The sequence below is a fragment of the Mustela nigripes genome, chromosome 2, assembly GCF_022355385.1.
Source record: "Mustela nigripes isolate SB6536 chromosome 2, MUSNIG.SB6536, whole genome shotgun sequence".
Taxonomy (NCBI): Eukaryota; Metazoa; Chordata; class Mammalia; order Carnivora; family Mustelidae; genus Mustela; species Mustela nigripes.
The window spans coordinates 206,568,890-206,578,488 of NC_081558.1; positions in this window are offsets into that span (position 1 = coordinate 206,568,890).

Sequence of the window (9,599 nt, forward strand, 5' to 3'; positions counted from 1 at the left end):
CAACGTGTGTCCCCCCAGCATTCCTGTGTTGGGAGTCCTAACCCTCCATACCTCAGAATGTGACTATACTTGGAGATGGGGCCTTTAAAGAGGGGACTGAGGTACCACGAGGTTATATGGGTGGGCTCTAATCCAGCACGACTGGTGTCCTTACAAGAGGAGATGAGGATCCAGAAAGGCACAGAGACACCTGGGATGCACTCGAATGGAGGAAAGGTTATGTGGGCACAGGGAGAGAGAGCCACCCGCAAGCCAAGGAGAGGGGCCTCAGGAGAAACCAACCCTGCCAACACCTTGAACTTGGACTTCCAGCTTCCAAGCTGTGAGAAAATAAATTTTTTAAAAGACTTTTATTTATTTATTTGAGAGAGAGCACAAGTGGGAGGAGGGGCAAAGGGAGAGGGAGAAGCAGACTCTCTGCTGAGCTGGGGACCGATGCGGGGCTCCACCCCACGACCCTGCGATCATGACGTGAACTGAAGGCAGACGCTTAACCGACTGAGCCACCAGGCACCCCAATTAATTTGTTGTTTAAGCTGCCCAGTCTGCGCATTTTGTTATGGCGGCCCTAGAAAATGAATACAACGGGGAATATAGGGACGACCAGGCTGGCCGTGGGAGGGAGCCGGGGGGAGGAAGCCAGCTTCTGTGCACTGATTAAAGCTCTTCCCTCCCCCATCAGTCAGGCTCAGCCAGGCTCCCCTCACACCCCCAAGTCACACTGCACGTCCTAGAGACCTCACTCACCCTGGGACTTGTGTCAGTGCCCACTACACTGTGAACTGCCCATTCTGTGTTGCACATCCCACAAGGTTGTTTTGAAGGGAGAGAGATGTGTTGTTCCTTTGTTTACCTCATGCTGGGCTATCTCTGTGTGCTGGAGTCACGTTCGTTCTCCACGCACCTGCACGCGTGAAGGTCTGTGGTTTAACAGAATTAAAAGAAAGTGATCATGACTTGGAGAATCTAGAAAAGTGCCTGAAGATGTTGTAGGTTTTCCAAGTCCTTCGTGCCAGAGTAGAAAGTGAGTCTTGGGACTAATCTTGAGAGGACTGGGGTGGGCCCACATTCCTGAAGTCCTGTGCAGACAGGATGTGTGTGTGCGTTTGTGTGTGTGTGCAAGCATGCGCCCATGTGTGTCTAATGAGGCTGTGAGCAGGGACAAGGTGGACAGATGGCTGCCTGGGGTGGGAGGCTGGTTTCTCTCCCCCTCCTGCTGAGCCCTCACGGGTTTCCAGGTATGAGACCGGCTAACATGGGCTGACAAACATTAGGATAAAACAAGTCGAAAAAAGACACCAAATTTAAACAGTGGGGTTTGAGGTGCCTGAAGAAGAAACATTGGGATTTCAGTGCTTGGCGTGTGGAAAGAAATGAACCAGAAATCAACCAGGTATGATAACTGGATTTAAGAGGCTGTCAAGAAAAAATTATTCTGAGACTTGTTAAAATGGCAAGGAAGACTTTATTCAAGACGATCACCGTAGGTGTCAAGACTAGTGCAATAGGGGAGAGACCCAGCTCAATTCTGAGGACAAGTGGGGGTTTTTAGTGGAGGGTCAGTGTGAGGGGGGCCAAGAGGTGGGAAATTAGGAAGAGGAGACATCCTGGGGTAGGGGAATAAATGGACCTAACAGGGTTCCTACTAAATGCGGGCCAAGGACTAGTACCTCAAAGATTGGGGATGAGGAACTTAATCAGATAGGAAGAGTGACTAGATAGCAAGGATGGGGGGAATTCTTTCTTCTTTCTTTCTTTCTTTTCTTTCTTTTTTTTTTTTTTTTTTTTTTTGTTTAAAGTAATCTCTAGGGTCACCTGAGTGGCTCAGTAGGTTAAACATCTGCCTTCAGTTCAGTTTATGGTCCCAGGGTCCTGGGATCAAGCCCTGAATTGGGATCCCTGTTCTGCAGCAAGTCTGCTTCTCCCTCTCCCTCTCCCTCTGCCTGCTGCTCCCCCTGCTTGTGTGCGCGCGCTCTCTCTCTCTGTTAAATAAATCAATAAAATCTTAAAAGAAAAAAAATCTCTATACCCAACTTTGGACTCAAACTCACAACCCTGAGATCAAGAGTCATATGCTCTACCGACTGAGCCAGCCAGGTGCCCCTCAATGGGGGATTCTCTTTATAGTGACAAGGCAGGACTCTTGCTAAAACTGAGGGTAAGGGTCAGGGTCAATGTCCAGAAGAAGACCTAGATGAACCTGACGTTTGATCTAGGAGAGAGTTTTGTCAAGGCAGCCCCACTGAGAAGCACATACAGAATGAGCAGGGCTAAACAGGTTTTAGAATGTAGAACTAAACTATATTACGTCATAACTGTAACTAAGTATAATATTTTATACATTATGTTTTATACATATTATATTTGTAACTATTAGTTTTTTCTCAAAGTAGATTTGATGATTAATGAGATCTAGACCCAGTCCAGCAAAAAAACATACTTAAATTTTCAGTCTCCTATTTCCTGAGAAGCTAACATTTTGATGAATTCTGATGAAATCTCATGCCAGCACATCAAAGATTTAGGAGGTTTGGGCCTAAAATTGTCTCAAAGATTTTTCAACTATGACTGTGAAATCAGTCTCGTTAATCTTTGAGAAGTACCAAGAAAGAAAGAAGCATTAGAAGGTCAGTTTTGGACAGAGTTTGTCTCAATTATATACAGAATCTGGAGCCATTCACAGAATGTTCCCTAGATCAACTCTGTCTTAAGAATGTGCAGGAACTGACTGGAACCACAAAGAAAAGCAGTGGAGAGAACGCTACCCAAGTCAGGAAAGTGGTTCCCTGTGGGGAAGGAGGTAATTCCTTCTTGGGCAAGACTCACCACGGGGTTCTGGGATTCTCCCAACATTCAATTTACGGATTATGGGTAGTTCCAAGGGTGTTTGACTCAGAGTTATTTATCAATTAGTACATATTTATATTTTAGGTACCTTTACGTAATACACTGTATTACACAGTTAAAAGCTTTAAAAAAATAGTTTCTTCTAATTTTCAATAAACAAATGCATGGAGGCTTCTGTAAATTACAAGCCAAAATAATCCTTGGGAAAAAGAATTCTAGGATAAGTGATGAAACTGACAGTGTGAGTACTTGGCAAAGAAAGCGGTGATGCTAGACTCCAGCATGGGTTTATTTAGAATAAGCTGGGCTAAAAGCATCTGAATTTTGTTTTGCATAGAATTATGGGCTAGTGGGTCGTGGATTGTACAAAGCATCTGGAAAGAACTCTCAAGATATGCTTGTGGACCAAACAGAAATGTGGGCTGGCCCAAAGGAAGTTTCTCTGGAGGATGTGAGGGTGGTTTGCTTGTGGATGGTCTAAAGCATGATGGAGGGGCGCCTGGGTGGCTCAGCCAGTTAAGCTGCGGCCTTCAGCTCGGGTCATGGTTCCAGGGTCCTGGGATCCAGCCCCACATCGGGCTCTCTGCTCAGCAGGGAGCCTGCTCCCTCCTCCCCCTGCCTGCCTCTCTGCCTATTTGTGATCTCTCTCTCTCTGTGTCAAATAAATAAAAACAAAATCTTAAAAAAAAAATAAATAAAGCATGGTGGCAAAGGTTTTGATACCCTTCCTGGAGAGAGGTCAGGTCTATACAGTGTTGTGTTGCTACATGTCTAATGGCCATCTCTTTGGGGGGAAAAAGCCCTGATTTGTAGTATTTGACAATTCCTGTGGGATACATAAAAAAGAAAAGAATTTTTATTTTTTTATTTTTATAGGTTTTTTATTTATTCATTTGACAGACAGAGATCACAAGTAGGCAGAGAGGCAGACAGAGAGAGAGGAGGAAACAGGCTCCCGGCCGAGCAGAGAGCTGGACATGGGGCTCGAACCCAGGACCCTGGGATCATGATCTGGGCCGAAGGCAGAGGCTTTAACCCACTGAGCCACCCAGGCACCCCGGAAAGATTTTATTTTAAAGTAATCTATCCATCCAACATGGGGCTCGAACTTGCAACCCCGAGATCAAGAGTCGCACACTCTACTGACTGAGCCAGCCAGGCGCCCCTGTGGTGTAAATATTCCCACCATGATCGATGTCAAAGATGTTTGTGTTTAACAACTGACTCATAATTTTTTGAAAAGTTTGCTGGCTTCACTACCCTACTGGGTCTGTGTCTCCTCTTTTGGATCTAGTCAGGTTTGTGATAGCTTTAATCAAGAGCCCAGTGGAAGTGATTCTAAAACGCCAGGGATAAAGGTTTAACTACCACTCTGGTGGGATAGTGTGTAACTCCCACTCTGGTGCTGGAGCTCTCTGGGACAGCCCTCTGAGAGCCCCAAGCTGCCACGTAAGGTTTGCCACTGAGAGACGTGTTAGATACGTGAACAAAGCTGCTTTGGACTACACAGCCTCAGCTACCCAGTGACCCCCACCAATGCCATGAAAAACAACAATATCATAGCTAGAGACACAGACTTGCCTAAATGTCTGACTTCCAAAGTCATAGGCTATAATAAAATACTTCTGCTAAACCACTAAGTTTCAGGGCAGTTTGCTCTGCAGCAGATCATTGAAATACTTCCCACAGCCTCTAATCTCCTTTCTGACTTGTCTTTCTCTACACCAGAGGCTTCAAAAGGGGGCCACTCAAATGCTGAGCCTTCCTTACCGCTAGGTGTGGCCATGTGACAGTTTTTGCCTATGAGATATAGGCAGAAATCCCTGGGGAGATTTTCTGTTTCTGGATTAGGAAGGCAAATATTTAAGAGGAGAGGATTTTTACTCTTTGTACTTTGTCATGTCTCATTTTTCCTGCATGGAATGTAGATGTGACGGCCTGAGGTTTTGCAGCTATTCTGTGCCAGGAAGAGAAATTTGGTTCCAAAAATAGAGAAGGGCAGAAATCCTGGATTATCTGCCTCTGGATCTCTAGTGACATAGAAAAAGTAAAATCTTACTTGCTGAAGCCCTTGTTTGTTGGGACAGCTGTTACTCACAGCTGGAAGCAATTCCAGTTTATTTTAGAGAAGTCAATTTGTAGCAAGTTGGATGAAGGAAACAAAGAAGTTAAATCAGGGCAGGTTTTCTTGGGTGTGTGACGTGTGCAATCACGCAGGGGCCCACACAGAGAAGGGCCACGCTTGGTTTAATGCTCTCCTAGCTTTACCTCTAAATTCTGAATAATTTTTGAACAAGAGGACTTGCATTTTAATTTTGTATCTTCCTTTACCTTTAAAGTAATTTCTACACCCAACATAGGGTTCAAACTCACAACCCTAAGATCAAGGGTCACATGTTCCACCAACTGAGCCAGCCAAGGGCCCCCGCATTTTCATTTTGTGCTAAAGTCCACAAGTTAGTCAGTTCTGGGTTTAATGAATCAGTGTGATCCTAAATGGAATTTGTATGTAAGTTGTATCATCAAACTTGGTCACTCAACATTTTTCTTAAAGTCACAGAGGAGGACACAGAAAACATAATGAAATTTGTAAATAGCCCCAAATTTGAAATATTGTTAATTAGATGATAACTTTAATATTCATTTTTAAAGATTATTTATTTATTTATTTGACAGAGAGAGAGAGAGCACAAGCAGGGGGAATGGCAGGCAAAGGAGAAACAGTCTCCCTGCCCAGCAAGGAGCCCCATGTGAGGCTTGACCCCAGGATCCTGGGATCATGACCTGAGCCAAGGCGGTGGCTTACCTGACTGAGCCACCTAAACACCCCAGATTTAATATTTAAAACAAAATCTAAATAGTCATGAAGCCCAGAGCAAGATGACATTTAAGAAGAGATAAATGAGAAGCCCTGTCTTTGGGGTTGTTAAAAAATATTGTATTTATTTATTTTAGAGAGAGAGAGATTAAGCAGGGGAGGGGTGAGGACAAACAGATTTTGCACTGAGCACAGAGCCCAACCCGGGGCTTGATCTCATGACCCTGAGATCATGACCTGAGCCAAAACCAAGAGTTGGATGCTTAACCGACTGAGTCACCCAGGTGCCCCTGGGAATTTTTGTTTAACACACAATGTCAGAGCTATCCGTGTGGAAGGAACTCTATGGGAGTCTCAGAGTTTGCCATTGCCATGACCAACCGTGTGTCCAAAGTAAATCACCACTTCTTTGGAGCGTGATATCCTCACGTGCACGGGAAGGGATTTAGTTGGGTAATTCCAGGTCAATCTAATGATTCTAAGTGAGCTACTGACTTGGGCTTGGAAATCTTTTTCTCATATAGTAAATTTTAGTAACAGCATTTCACCTGGGAAGGAGCCACGTAAATATTTCCTTAAAGCTTGGAGCGGATATGGTACCAGGTGAGTGGGTGAGAACAGGGACCAACAAACCTTGTCCAGTCTTCTTTACCCCAGTGATACATATACAAGGACACACATATATTTACATGCTAAATATAAACACATGTACACATAATGGTTATAAGTGAAAATATAAAAAAATAGATTTATGAACCCCTCGATTATCCTATTTTATTAAAGTCACCCAGAATAGAACACTTTATCCAATAAAAGTTTAAAAATAATATGTCCACCACGATATAAATGGATGTAATATTTTATGAACATTTCCAAAACCATGTTCGTTAGCGGAGAGTAAAACAATAGAACAGAATCTAGATGCCCCAGGCTTGAAAGACTGTTACAAAAACAGCCTTTGCCTCCTTGTCTTTTGTAAGGATCCTATCAGGCAATCCAAGCAAAGTTCTGGGTACACAGTGAGCACTCCTGAAGTGAGTTCTTACAATAATACAGTAACATATTGTTCTTCTAGTCATGGCCCAAACATCTTCCTGGGCATCGAAGAAGTGCAATTCAGGGAAACCCAATCCATGAGAGCTAGATAATGAGGCTACCCATCCTCGAGGGGGAAAATGTGAGTGAGTGGGAGAGAAGACTAGGGCTGCAAACTCGGTTCCCATTTCACCATTATTTCTAGCAGATTGTAAAACTGAATGTTCTTCAAATCAAGGAGTCTGCAAGCCTGATGGTCACCAAGACAACTATGAGGCGCTGGCGTCACCTGCTGGTCACAAGGTAACAATTCTGTGAGGATGAAAGCGGGCTTTGGTAACTAGGGCAAACATACGTTGTTTTTACAGGACAGTGTGGCTGAAGGAAATGGATTTTGGAATTAGTACACCTGAGTTCCACTCCCAGCTCAGCCACTCGCTGGTGGTCTTGGGTAAATTACTTAACTGTTCTTAGTTTCCTTTCCTCTGCTGTTAAAAAAAAGAGCTGCTAATAGGGTCTTTGAATGGAGTCAGGCTATGCCTGCTTAGGGGTGGCAGAGAATGTTTGGGTAAGTTTGCAAAGGGAGAAACAGTTTCCAGATCCGCAGCTTCCACCTGCCCTCATTCCCAGATTGTTCTGTCTGACAACGAGCGTGGATGAAGTGTCAAGCTGGTTTTCAGTCTCCCTCTTCCAAAGGCTCTTCTCTCCCACCTCACAGAAGGAAGGCATCCCTTGTCGGCTTCCCTCCATCTAGCTAAAGTGCCCGTCCCCGGGGAAGGGGTGGGAGGTGATCCTGGGGCACCAAACAAAGGGACAAATGGGGATATCCGTGTCTGCAGTGAGAACGTGAATGATTAAGGACCGATAAATCAGGTCATTTCTCATGCATTGTCTTAAGCAAAAGTAGAGCCCCTAATTGAACTGCTCATTACTACATCATTAAAATTAATTTAATGAAAGATTGCTAAATGATTTCTGACATATTATGCTAACGGAATTTAAAAAATTGAATGGTATCAGTGTGATAAAACTCGTTACAGACCACCTTCTGATCTACGTGAAGCTAGTCTCTCAGAAGACGCACCCTTTTAAAAATTATTATTAAATAATAACAGATTTGCAGGCAGTTGCAAAGACAATGCAGAGACATATGATGTAGCCTTCACCCAGTGTTTGCTCAGTGATTAATCATATGGAACTACAGGACAATTGCAAAACAGGAAACTGACACCAGTGCAATGTGTATGTAGTTCTATGCCATTTTCATACATGAGGTCCAGAACTACTCCCTCACTATGAAGGTCTTCCTTACACTGTCTCCTGTCATCCACCCCTACCCCACCATCCAACCCTGGCAACCACTAACATGTTTTCCATCTCTATAATTCTGTCATTTCAAGAATGTTATATAAACGGAATGATACAGTATCTGACTTTTTCAGATTGGCTTTTTTTTTTAGTCTTTGTAATGCCCTTGAGATCCATCCAAGTTGTCACATGAATCAAATTTTTTTTTTTTGCTGATGCATACATCTTTCTATATGAAGAATGGGGATAGAACTGATGCCAAAGCCCGATTCATCGTAGCAGTAAGTAATTTTTATTACCAACAAGATAAACTCCGTGTCACCAGAAAATCATCCATTTCATGAAGATATGTACTTCTAATAAAATTACTTTTTACACTTAATAGCTGTCAATATTTTTGTTCTCTTAATCAATTATTTTATTAATCATTATAAATTAACCCAAATTAAAGAAAATTTAAACCTTATAACCTATGATCACAGGAAATGGAAAATATATTTTTTAAAGATTTTATTTATTTATTTGTCAGAGAGAAAGAGAGTGCACGAACAGGCAGAGGCAGAGAGAGAAGCAGGCTCCCCACTGAGCAAGGAACCCGATGCCAGACTTGATCCCAGAACCCTGGGATCATGACCTGAGCCAGAGGCAGCGGCTTAATCCACTGAGCCATGCAGGCATCCTGGAAATGGAAATATTTCAATTTATATAATTCAGTTGGACAGAAATAGTAGATGATTGACAAAAGATCTTCAAGCTTGTATTGTAATAAGAATTCTGGGGGGATATGGAATAGAAGTAGCAGTTGAAGGGGGAAATGATGCCAGTTTCTGACCGGTAAAGATTTTGTTCAGTGCTTTGTAAATGGATAAAGATAGGTATTAAGTGTCTGGGGGTATTTAGATTCCATCAGACACATTTGCAAGTGATCTGAGAGACTTGCTTTGTGCTAGGAACACTTAACGTGAGACCTGCCCTGTGAGCAAATTCTGACCTGCACTACAGAACTGTCAGCTATAAGCTCCGTGCGGTCCTGCAAATTTCTAGAACTTACTCCTCTTGCATAACGGAAACTTACACCCCCCAAAAAGTGATCTAAGAGTTTTACTTGAAAATGTCAGTATCTCCAATATGGGAGAAATTACATCCTTTGCAACAGCTTAAACTTAACGTGAAAAATGGTTTTTAAAATGTTAAAACTTTAGAAAGCATGGGGGGGGGGCATTTTGTCAGAGTTCTTCTAGATTGTGTGTGAACGAAAGTGGTGAATCACCGATGTTCCCAAATGGTTTTGACAATAGGCGGTAATGCCTGGGACACCAACAGGGCGGTCCTGTTGCATAAGCGCGTTCCCATAAACGCTTCCCGGCATCCCGGTGAGCAACCAGTCCGTGCTGGGACAGTTCCAGTGTGAGTAACCCAACTGTGACTCACACTGGATTAAACGGAGCAGAATTAACTGGCCTAAAAACTGGGAGGCTCCGGAGGCGGATCCCTCCGCTTAGCTGGTAACTTTGGAAATCCACCTCTCCAGCCGTTCTGGCTCTAGATTCTGCTCCGAGAAGACCGTCCCTTGTGCTGGCAACACGGCTCC